This window comes from Chionomys nivalis, chromosome 9 (genome assembly GCF_950005125.1).
Source record: "Chionomys nivalis chromosome 9, mChiNiv1.1, whole genome shotgun sequence".
Lineage (NCBI taxonomy): Eukaryota > Metazoa > Chordata > Mammalia > Rodentia > Cricetidae > Chionomys > Chionomys nivalis.
The window spans coordinates 22,633,810-22,646,790 of NC_080094.1; the positions used below are offsets into that span (position 1 = coordinate 22,633,810).

The following is a 12,981-nucleotide window of genomic DNA, read 5'->3' on the forward strand; positions in this document are numbered from 1 at the left end:
GGAAAGAAAGGGTTCCAGACTCCCACTCTTAGATGAGACAATACAACTGAGATGTAAAAAATCCACCTGCCCCAACCGTCCCTTACAGGGGAAGAAGCTAAGATACAGAGAGGTAAAGAAAATCATGAAGCTAAGGGATGAAAGCTGATTTAAGTGTCTGAAGGCTCAGCTCCGCGCTAAGACAGCTTCCCTTCTTTGGGAAGCGAGGAAGCCAGAGGCCCGCCTACACTTGTTCACTCAACAATTCTATTTTGTGAGCACCTACTGAGTTTGCTAGGGCGGCGGGACGAAGTAGAGAAATACTGATAGGCTGATAAAGGTTATCTTTATCGCCACTGTTATTAGACACTATGCTAATAATGGCATTATTAGATGGCTATGTCAAGCGCTTTCCAAGCCTTTCCCTCATTTCCTCTTCGCAAGAAAATGCTGTTATCCCCATAGTTGGGATGAGCAAACTGAGGCGTGGAGCCATCCGCTGGGACAGCGCTGGACAGCTAACCAGACCGAGACCGGAGCCAGCACCGCAGCTCGCGCGCTCCACCTTGCGCGCCAGGGGACGCCTGGTCACGTGGACAGAGCCCCGCCCCTCGGGCCCGCCCCGCCCCCGCCGCGCTCCCTCCCTCTCTCCTTCCCTCCCCCTCCCTCCCCGGCCCGGTCCGGCCCATCCCCCCCCCCCTCCCCACCGGCTCCCTGAGGCCCTGCCGGGTCGGGCTGCGGGCGGCCGGGCGCCGACGGCCGGACGGACGGGCGCACGCGAGGACGGGCGGACGGACGCGCCGAGGGCGCCGGGCACGCACGGCCCGGGCCGGCGCTGCGAGGCCCGCCCGGGAGGGCCGGGGCCGCGCTCAGGTGAGGCGACGGCGACGCTGGCCCCGTAAGGGGTGGGCCTGCTGAGCGTCCCGGGCCCGGCCCGGCTGGCTCCGTGGGGAGGAGGCGCCGCCCGGGCCTGGCGCGCGAAGATGGCGCCGGGCGGTCGTGCAGCTCGGCCCGAGTGCGGCCCGGGCCCGCAGCCGCCCCACCCGCCGCCGCGCTCGTGTCCCCGTCGCCATGTTGGGGAGCGGGCCCGGGGCCTGCGGGCGGGGCGCGGGCGGGAGCGGCGGGGCGGCGGTGGGGAGGGTGCGGGGTCCGGCCTCTGCGGGAGTGCAGGGCGGCAGGGGGTTGCGCGGGGTGGCGCTGCGGCCGGTGAGCCGGCTACCGCGGGGCGTGAGGTCGGGGCTGGGGGCGCGGAGAAAAGACCCCAGAAGCGAACGGGACGGGCGCTGGGGTTGGTGGGTTGAGGGGGTGGCGGGCCGTGGAGTTGGGTTAGGCCGTGCGCAGTGTTCGGAACCCCAGAGTAGCACCCAGGGGTAGGGGAGGCGGCTTGGGGACCAAGTCCTGACTGTCAGGGCTGGAGTAGTTTTTTGCGTGCATGCACAAGAGGTGGTTGCTTAGAAATGGGGGTTGCGAACGCGAGTATCAGAGTGGGGGACTGACGCGGGAATCAATCTGGAAAGGTCCTGGCGCTGAATGGCCAGTCTTTATGACTCCCGAGGGTCTCAGAACCTATGAGCCCCGAGGAGCCTCTTAGCCCCGTTGGAGGCAGCAACAGGAAAAGGGAAGAGCTTGACGAGGAAAGAAAAGGTGGCCGGTGTTGAATGTAGGAGCTGGACGGCAAAAGGTACAGAGAGTGGAACTGGTTAGGAACGGAGAGCACCTCCATCAACTCAAGGAGTTGTCTTTAAAAGGAGGGACCCGGCTGTTTGGGGGCGGTGACCCAAAGTGTGTTTCCTGGAAGGGGACAGCCGCCACTTAAAGAGCAGGGTCACCTGGGGAGGTCATCCGAAAGGTCTTGTTGGAGCTAGTTAAATAGTGAAGAACGAATATGTATTGACTGTGGTGGCTTTAGAGATCATGTCATGGTTTCATATCAAGTAGTGATTTTACCCTGAGACCTAGAAAGGTAGTTGATTTCCCAAGATAGAACGTTGATGAAAGGGGCTCCTGAATATGGCCTACTGCTTCCTCATTCGACACTTTGCCTTACAGGCGCTTGCTAAGTCAAATAGCTCCATATATTAGGGAGCCATTGATTTTTGTTTGAACGAGTTGGTCAGTACAAAGGCTGCATGGGATACAAAAATGTACAGATAATCAGTTATTGGATATTTCCTAGCTCGCCATTGGTACAAAAAAAAAAAGCATCAAGAAAGAACCGTTTTCTAGAGTTTAAAAAGATGATCCCCTTCTTCTAGATGTTTAGTGCACAGCGAAAGTATACAAAACGATGAATAGAGACCTAGGGTCCCTATCCTTTTCACTTTAATTGAAGTTTTGTTATAATAGGGTATTCAGAGTTTAAATGGATACGAGATAAATCAGCCATTGATATATAGTTGATTTATGTCCCGGAGTTTTGCATCTACAATTTCAAGCAATCTCTGATTAGAAACATTCATTTAAAAACATTGGATCTGTGCTAAACATACAGGTTTTTCTTGTTGCTATTATTTTTTCTTGTTATTCCCTAAACTAATCAGCTTAAAAACTGTTTACATGACATTTACATTTTATTGGGTATTATAGGTATAGGGGATATGCAAATACCATATCACTTTATGTAATGATTTTAATATCCTAGGAGGTCCTAGAATCCATTGACAATATAAGACCCCACATAATTAAAAACAAAACAAACCTTAGAAGCTAGGCCTGGTGACTCACATCTATAATCTCCTTGCATAGGAGGCTGAGGCTTTAAGTTTGAAGCTGGACTGGGCTATAGAGTAAAGGCCCAGTCTCAGGAGAAGAAAAAAGACTTTCAGGGGTTGACATTGTACTTCAATGGTAGAGTGTCTGCCTAGCATACAACATAAGGTCCTTAGCTTTATCCCCACCTCAAAAGGGGTAGGGAGGGACTTTTAATCAAAAGAATTTGTAAGGATTTTCAACACCACGTGTATATTCGGTAAGAATTCTTCTGAGTCTTTCTAATGCAGAGAGGTAGGATCTTATGTGTGTCATGGTCCTTGTAGCATGGATCTCTCAAAGTAATATTTTTAATTGTATAAAATAAACTACATTGATTACAAATAAGAACAGTTACATTAAAATGGTATAAAAATTATTTATGGGGGCTGGAGAGATGGCTCAGTGGTTAAGAGCATTGCCTGCTCTTCCAAAGGTCCTGAGTTCCATTCCTGGCAACCACATGGTGGCTCACAACCATATGTAATGAGGTCTGGTGCCCTCTTCTGGCCTGCAGACATACACACAGATAGAATATTGTATACATATTTATTTATTATTTATGCTGTTGTATCTTGTGCACATACCCTTTTGGGAATGTGGTAGGGATCAAACTCAGGGCCTTCTCAATCTAGGTAAGCACTGTAATACTGAACTATCTCCCTTGTACCCTGTGTGTGTGTGGTATGTGTGTATGTAGTGTGTGGTGTGTGTGTGGAGTATGTGTATATGCATGTGGAGACCAGAGGCTGACTTTGGGTGTCTTCCTTGAATGCTTTTCTATCTTATGATTTTTTTACCTTGACGTTTTATTTTCTGTTCTTTAGTTATTTGTATATGTGTGTAGAAATCTGAGGACAACTTGGGATCACTTCTCTTTTTCCACTTATGTGGGTCTACCAGATTGAACTCAGGTCATCAGGCTTGACAGCTAGTACCTTTACCTGCTGAGCCATTTTACAGTCCCAGCCATTTTATTTTTTGAGACAGGGCCTCTTGCTAAACCTGGAACTTAGTGATTCAGCTAGGCTGACTAGCCAAGGGGCTTCAGAGATCTGCTATTCTTTACCCTCCAGCGGTGGAGTTACAGATATGCACTATAGGATTAGGGTTGCAGACTTAGGTCCTTATGCCCTTGTGGGATAAGCACTTTACCAACTGAGCCTTCTTCCAAGCCCTATATATACTCTGATACCAGCACGTTAAAAAATAAGATCTAGTGATGGATCTGATAACTTTAATGTCAAAGACATGTAACTTGAATAAGGTGGTGCATGGTATTTGCAAGTATGGTCAGAGACAAGATGAGAAAGGGTGTTAAAGACTTAATTGAGGAGTTTAGCCTGAATCCTCCTCAGGTAAGGAGGAGACAAGACTTTCGAGAGGAGTAGTATATGATAAGATTTAATTTTTTTTTTTTTTGATTTTTCGAGACAAGGTTTCTCCGTAGTTTTTGGTTCCTGTCCTGGAACTAGCTCTTGTAGACCAGGCTAGCCTCGAACTCACGGAGATCCGCCTGCCTCTGCCTCCCGAGTGCTGGGATTAAAGGCGTGTGCCACCACCGCCCGGCTAAGATTTAATTTTTAAAAGATGAATGGATGTTCTTTGTGTGTATGGGTGTGCGCATGTGTGCTCATACATGTAGAACCCAGAGTTCAATCTCCATTGTCATTTCCTAGGCACTGTTTAACTTGACATTACATTCATGTCTGTCTATTAGTCAATCTATCATCCATCTGTCTGTCCATCTATCCGTCTATTCCTCTATCAGCTGGGCCTCTTGATGGCCTGGAATTTGCCAAGTAGGGTTGGCTAGTTGCCTAGCAAACCCCAGGATTCTGCCTGGCTGCCTTTTCTGCACTGGGATTGCAAGCATGTGCCACTGTACCTGTTATGTTGTTGTTATTGTTTGTTTGTTTTAATTGGTTCCTGGGGTAGAACTTAGGTCCTCATGCCTGGAAGACAAGAACTTTAAGGACTGAGGTAGCTTACCAGCACAATGGGAATGTTCTTTTGAGATATAGGCGATAGACTGAAGAGAAAGGAAAGAAATAATAAGGTCCTAAATTAAGGTCTGGAGAGTGGACATTGAGCAGAGTTAGACATTCCAGGTGTTGATAACTGATACTGTGAATGATAAGGGAGCATTTTAAAACTCTGGCTTAGATGATGATTATCAAAAACTTTTTTTTCAGTGAAATAAAGATAAATGGGAAATTGTCACAGATAATAAGTTAGAGGGTGTTGTTGTTGTTGTTTTTACCATTCCAAAACTGTTAAGTGTAGTATGGTTGTGTACTATGTACTATATACTATGTGTGTGTGTGTGTGTGTAAGTTATATGTGTGTGTGTAGTATAGCTTAGAAAAATTAGAGGTGTCAGCTGACATAAAAAGTAGAATAGATGCAGAAAGTATTCCTAGAGTATAGGAATTACAGCTTTCTACATTAAGATTCACCAAACAAGCTCATAGGTCAACCACTTGTTTTTGTAAAGAATGTTTCATTGGAGTACAACCATACTTGTTTACATAACATCTATGGCTGTAGTGCTTCCAGTGACAGAATTGAGCCGTGGTGACAGAGACTATATCCGTTCACATAGCTGAAAATATCCTTTTACAAATGTTTGCAAACACTTGATCTACTTTTGATGTGTTAGATGTTCAACCTTTACTTTGCTATCCCAAGTTTGTTATATATTTTAAAACTCTGAAAGTTGAGAATTCATAGCTGAATGACAGAATTTGCCTGACATGCTCAGTGCCCTGGGCTTGATCCTTAGCATTGGTTTAAAAAAAAAAAAGTGGGAGGTTTCTCAGTGGTTTAGAGCACTCATCCATTGCCCTCTTCTGGTCTCCATGGGCACTGGATACATGTGGTACATATACATTTATTTATTTACACATAAAATAAAAGTAAATAAATAAAATGAATCCGTTTAAGGTTGCTAAAAGCTTGGAATATTACTATCAACATTATCAATCTTTTCTTCCCCCAAGGTTTTTTAAGATATTGTGTATATTATCTTCTGGAATCTCAACTGTTTTGCCCTTAATGTTTAGATCTCTGATCCACTTTTTGTGTGGGATGAGGCAAGGTACAGTTTCATTATTTTATCTGTATAATCAGTGATCTCAATAGCAAATATTGAATAGCACTTGCTTTCAAATTGTAAACTTTTCAGTGGAATCTGAGGTCCCAATTTCAGCTTTTCTGTTTACTAATTGTATGACCTGGAACAGATTTATGAGTTTTGTGCCTTAGCTTCCTCCTCTTTAAAATAGAGATAATAGTACTTTATTAGTAGAGTTGTTTAAAGGATAAAATAATTCCTGTAACATATAACAGTGCCTCTCATCTACAAAATGTTCAATAAATGTTAGCTGCTATTTATTTTTACTGTTCATTCTATTTATTTTACCTGACACAGAGTAGGGACTCACCATAGTTAAGCAAATTGTCACATATATTTGTCTCTCAGATTAATTCAATATGATTGAGAGCTAGGCAGAGATGATTGAAAGGAATTTCTTGGTAAAGTCTTTAAAATTTTACACAAACTTCTGAATTTCTGACTTGTCTTGAAAACTTGGAAGAGCTCCAAGCTCATATTCTTTCATAGAAAAGCTCAGTAAAACTTGTAGGCAGATGTATTTTCCAGTTCTTCATGCTCTGCAGTACTTTCGCTTATTTTATGTTCTATAAACATTTGATTTTCTGATTAATTTTGGATATTGTCTCTCTTAACCAAGAAAAAGCAAATGGGATGTGGTTGGAATGACTGAAGATAAGCGTGGGTTTATGGGCAGGTTAAATATTAAAATATATTTAAAAGGCTGAGCTATACTTCAACACAGTGTATAAAACGAGATTTTAATTTATAAGATGAGGTGACTGACTTTCATTCAGTTCAGCTCTCTGGATTTTTAGGCATCTACTGTGCTTTGTGTACCGTGCTGCTTTTAGGGGTTACCACATTGGTGCTAGCCAGCTTTACGAAATATCAAAAGAGGTCTTTATACTTGTGATATAGAGCTGCTATCTTTACAGTTCCACAAGAGAGAGGAAGCAGGAATTCATTTTTCGAACATTTTATTAAGAACTACCATGTATGCTGCAAACTACACTGCAGAGTCTATGGGATACCAAGATGAATATAGCAGAATTTGTGTGATGAGTATCTGTAATGTATTGTGGAACTGAGCCTCAAGAATTGTGAGAATCTTAATATGTGGAGATGATACACTGTTTTACAGACTGATGAATTATGAGTATAGTTGTGTATGCTTAAGGGATGGCAAGAATCTAGTTTGGGGCTTGTGAGACAACTCAGCAGATAAAGACACTTACCCAAGTTTGATTGCCAGAACCCACCTTAAAGTAGGGGAGAACTGACTTAACAAAGTTGTCCTCTAACTTACACACAAACCAAATAAAAATAAAGAGTTCAGTTTATCTGAAAAACAGGGTGTTATACTGGGTTTTTGGAGATAAGACCCAAATTGAAGATTGAATGGCAGCAACAGTGATAGGTAAAACTTAGGTAGGGCTCATATTTTGCATGCTTACTATTCGCTAAGTAGGTGATGAGCATTTTGCAAGTTATATTTTATTTATTCTCATAATAACTTAGTAAAGAAGCCTCCTGTTTTTAAAATTCCTTTTTATAGATTAAGCAAGAAATGTGGGTAACGATTGATAATAAATTTGCATTCGGACAGTCTAGTTGCAAAGCCTGTGTTCCTAGTTTGTGCATTTGCTAACAGACCATGGAAGGCTTTTTTGGTTGTGTTTGTTGTTGTTTTGTTCTAAGACAGCTTCTCTCTACGGAGCCCAGGTTAGTGTTGAATTTGAGATACTCCCTTCTTTCCAGAATGCTGGGATTACAGGTTTATGCCACACACCTGGTTTGTGGAAGACTTTGTTCTATTTCTTCTTGTTCCAGGCGGAAGAGTTTGACTTGATTGACTAAACAGTAGGACTCCATCAAAAATTTTAGTGTTGTAATGAAAGCTGTCAGGAAAAAGAAGCCCTTTTGTGAAGTCCTGGATCAATATGGGAAGAAAGGGAAGTGATGGAGCTGGTTTATGTCTTCCCTGCTCATTAGATTGATTGCTTCTTGAGGGCTGGGCCGGGGGTTGCTCCTACATTATCCCCTTCCTTGCCATTGGCTCCAATGTCTACCTACTGTATAATCTAGCATATTTTATCTACTTTTAAATAGTGGATCTTTTCTACTTTAGTTTATTCTAAAAAATACATATGACGGGTGCGTAGGAGTTCAACAAATATTTGCTGAGTTAGTTAATAAACTTCTAGGCCCAGAGCCATGGCTCAGCAAGGAAGAGTGTATATTGTTCTAAGTTTGATTTCCAGCACCCACATCAGGCAGCTCATAACTACTTGTAACTCCATTTCCAGGAGATCTGAACAGCCCTTTGAGCTACAGAAAGGGAGGGAGAGAGGGAGGTAAGGAGGGAGAGAGGGAGGGAGGGAGAAAGAGGGAGAGAGAGAGAAAATAACTAGTAAAATATTTAATAAATGTCTACAGCCATAAATGGATAAGTACATAAAGGGAATAAACTCTATTGGTAGAAGGAGTAATGGCAGCCATATAGTTTGATATGCTATATTTATATATAAACCAGAACACGTAATTGTGAGGGATTTTCTGTTCTGTATCATTAAGAATAATAGTGAACAGCTAATAATATTAACTTGTGTCTGTTAATAATACTAATGATCACCAACTTTGAAGGGCGCTTACACTATAAATAGGTATTTATGTTCTATATACATCAGTGTACAACTTTGGCATTCCCAGTATGCACGCAAAGAGGCAACAAAGTTCTCATTAGCCATCTCTTTTACTAATACTAAACCTGTCGAATATTTATTTTACACTGCCCATTTATTTACATTTTTTAAAGATCAAACAAAGGGGGCTGGAGAGATGGCTCAGAGGTTAAGAGCACTGCCTGCTCTTCCAAAGGTCCTGAGTTCAATTCTCAGCAACCACATGGTGGCTCACAACCATCTGTAATGGGGTCTGGTGCCCTCTTCTGGCCTGCAGGCATACACACAGACAGAATATTGTATACATAAGAAGGAAAGAAAGGAAGGAAGGAAGGAAGGAAGGAAGGAAGGAAGGAAGGAAGGAAGGAAGGAAGATTAAAAAAGTTCAGACAAAGATCTCACAGGAGGACATGGTGAGTTTGTGAATTAGATTACTATTTGGGAAATTGTTCATTAGGTTAAGTCCCTACCTATATTACTAATTTTTAAAATTACATTTATTTATTAATTTTGTTGTGTGTGTGTTTGTGCACATGTGATCATGTTTTCTTGTACCATGTGGGTCTCAGGTATTGGACTTAAGTTGTTGGGCTTGGCAACAGTTGCCCTTGCCTGCTGAGCATCTCACCATCTCCTTTTCCATATTTATTTAATGTTATATGAAAGTAACTCTGGATTTTCTATAAAATATAGACTTAAAGTATTTAAACAGTTGAAGAAATTTAAAAGTATCGTTGTTACCCACCAAATGTCAGCAAAGCTGAGAAGATTTTTTAGGTAGACTGCATTTTATTAAACTAAGAAAAAAATCAAACCTAGATGCCTTGACTCATGCCTGTAATCCTAATACTCAGAAGCCTGAGGCAGGAGGATTTCTATTTCCTACCAAACGTGACCTAGATAGCGAGAAGAGAGTAAGGAAAATCAAGTAGTTTCCAAATAATGTAATTTTAAACATCTTTTTCCATTGTGGACATTATCTAAGAGCAATATGTGTACATATCAATATTCTATGTATTGACATGGTAAGCAGCTGTAAATCTAGAAATGTCCCTAAGAAATGGTGTCTTTGCCTGGAATGTGGCTCAATGGAGAGTGACTGTTGTGAGTGTTCAGGGGTCTGGTTTGGGTACCCAGCACCAAGTAAACAAAAAATAAGACTTTTCACTAGAAAAATTTTGTGTTGTGTTTAACTTGTCAGCATGTGTGGAGATGATGCATTCAGAACCATTCAGATGAAAATAAGTGTGTTGGGGATTGGGAATGTGACTTCTAGTCGGTACATATTAAATGCATGCCAGGTATTGAGAACTGTCCACAGGTATGAGTATATTTGGGCTCCAGTATCCGTGGAGGATTTATTTCAGACTCTCTTGGATACCAAAACTCATAGATTCTCAAATTCCCTATAGAAAATGCTGTCCAGACAAATGGTGGTGGCTCATGCATTAATCCCAGCATGCAGGAGGCAGAGGCAGGCGGGTTTTTGTGAGTTTGAGGCCAGTCTGGTCTACAGAATGAGTTCCAGGACAGGCTCCAAGACTACAGAGAAACCTTGTCTCGAAACAAAACAAAACAAAACACATCAAAAAAAAAAAAAAATGAAGAAAAAAAGAAAATGCTATCCTATTTGCATATAACCTCTGTATCCTGTATTTTTGGAATTACCTTATCTCTAAATTATTTATACTACCTAATACAGTATGAAATTGAAAAGCACGAAATTTATGCTCTGGCAATGCTGAAGCTTACATGGGAAGCCCATATATGGCGGTTCTGTTGAACTTGTTCATATTGGGTTTCATGGTCAAAGTTGATGACGATGACTGACCAAGTTTCTTCCTTTCATACAGTGAGAATACTATATAATTAGTTATATTGTATCGTTTAGAGAGTTAGAAAAAATCATTACAAATGTAATTTTCTATTATTTAATGCAGTATCCTTAGGTACAGAGGGCCATCAATAGTTTCTGCTTTCCAGGAAAAGTTCTCTAGAAAGGTCCTGTGAACATAAAAGGAGAGAAAGAGAGTCACAGCACTTGGTAGACTAAGGAAGTACCACAAGCTTGGAGATATTCTAGGCCATATAGTGAGTTCCAGTTCAGCTGTACTACATCATAAGACTGTCTCTGGATACAAAGCAACACAGTGCTGTGGGAATTTGGAAAACAGATCACTTCTTGGAAAGTTAAGGGAAGGCTCTATGAAAAAGGTGGCATATTGATTTTCCTGGGCTTCAATTACAGAGATGCTAACTCAGTGACTTAAAACAGCTAAAGTTGATTCTGAACTTAGGGTGCCAACAAAGTCGTGATTCCTCAGACTCTGGTAAACTTTTACCTTTCTACTTTAGCCTCAGAATGCCAGGATTAGAGACTTGTGCTATTCTGCACAGCTAACGTCAGTTTTTGATGCTTCTTGTTTGCCACCACATCATGCTAGTCTCTTCCTTTGTAGTCACATGGAGCTATCCCAGTGTCTCTGTATTCAGATGTCCTTCTTAGAAAGACAAGAATCATTGGATTAAGAGCCTCCTCTGATACCACCTCATCTTAACAAGTTTCCTATTTCAGATAAAGTCCCTTTCTGAAAATAAAGACTTAAACAGATCGGAGGACACAATTCATCTCTTAATACGTAGCACTTGAGATAACACAGAGCTAGTAAATTAAATTTTACTAAATAGACCAGCAATACAGCTCAGTAGATAAAGGTACTTTCTGCTTTCCGCAGAGTTGTCCTCTGACCTCCACGTTTACACCATGGTACATATGTCTCACATACATCATGAACACATATACACAATCAAAACCTTTACAAAACAAATAGATACAGATAAGATTGTAACAAGAGGGGAGATGAGTCAAGGGATGCCGGGTATAAAAAGGATATGGGTAATTAAATGGTGAGCTGTCTGCTTGCTGGTGTGTGGAGTTGTGGAGAAAGGAAGCCAGAGCAGCTTGTTGGTGGCATGGGTACCATGTCTAGGACATTTTCATGTTGGTGGCTTTGATGGCTGGACAGTATTTGGGAGCAGGGTGTCACTGCAGAATTTTTTAAATAGTGGGCGGTGATTCAAATTTTGGGTAACTGATTCAAATTTTAGGGACAGTTATAGGAAACACCCTGAATTAAAACAGAGGATCAGTGATTTAACACATCCATCATTTGTTTATGCCATTAATTCTTCATTAGGACAGTCCAGAAGTAGCCTTTCTTATAAAGAATAATAGCCCAGAAAACCTTGAGGATTTTATGAAGCCTCTTCTCTTGGTCAGTCATCTATGGGCACTAGGAAGTAGCTTTTCAGGGTCTCTAATCAAAAGCTTGTCTATGAGTTTAGGCATTGATAACCATATTGGTTTCATTTTTTTTTTAAATTTATTTATTATGTATACAATATCCTGTCTGTGTGTATGCCTGCAGGCCAGAAGAGGGCACCAGACCCCATTACAGATGGTTGTGAGCCACCATGTGGTTGCCAGGAATTGAACTCAGGACCTTTGGAAGAGCAGGCAATGCTCTTAACCTCTGAGCCATCTCTCCAGCCCCTGGTTTCATTTTCTTGCAGATTTTTCTTCAGACTTCTCTTTGCTCTCCTTTACTTCTTGTTTTTTCTCTAAACCTGTTCGGCCTTTCCATATTCTTTAAAAGCTCTGACTGATGTGGGTTAGAGCAATGGCTTGGTGATTTAAGAGTTCTCTTGCTGCTCTTCCAGAGGACATAGATTCAGTTCCCAGCACCCATATAGCAGCTCACAACTGTTCATAACCTAGTTTCAGTTCCTCTTTTGCTTCCGTGGGCATCAGGCACACATGTTCTGCACATAAATAACATTTAACCTAAAACACTCAAACACAAAAATTTAAAGAATATATCTGTCTAATGGAAACATGTAAAAAAAAAAAAACACTGTACTATTCGAAGTAATGATAAGATCCCCCTGTGTTGTGTGTGCCGTGCACATGCATGTATGCATACTTGTGTGTACTATGTGTGTGCTCATGGGTGTGAGTGTACATATAATACATGCAGGTGTATGTGCCCATGTGAAAGCCAGAGGTCAAATTGGGTATCTTCTTTGATTGCTCTCCACTTTACAACCACTACTACTATTTTGAGACAGGGTCTCTAACCTAATGTGAAACTCACAGATTGGTTAGACCAACTGGCCAGTGAACCCCAGGGAATCCTCTTCTTTCTGCCTCCTAGCACTGGGATTATAGGTGTATTACTTTTCTGTTGTTATAATTTCACCATGACCAAGGCAGTTTATAAAAGGAAGCATTTAATTGAGCTTAGGGTTTCAGTGGGTTAGAGTCCATGTTATCAGAGCAAAGGCATCACAGCAGGAAGAGCTGAGAGCTCACATCTTGAACCTGAAATAGGAGGCAAGAAAACAAGCTCTAATTGGTGTCATTTGAAACCTCAAAGCCTGCCCCCAGTGACATAC

General features: G+C 41.9%; 1 protein-coding gene across 2 annotated transcripts in view; it reads left to right on the plus strand.

The window, feature by feature from the left end:
* The first annotated feature begins 674 nt into the window (after nt 1–674).
* Ncoa6 (nuclear receptor coactivator 6) overlaps nt 675–12,981 on the plus strand; it is an 87,786-nt gene continuing 75,479 nt past the window's right edge. For both annotated transcript variants that reach the window (XM_057780376.1, XM_057780378.1), the window contains exon 1: nt 675–852. The gene's annotated coding sequence lies outside the window, so the exon portion shown is untranslated. The remainder of the gene's footprint in view (nt 853–12,981) is intronic.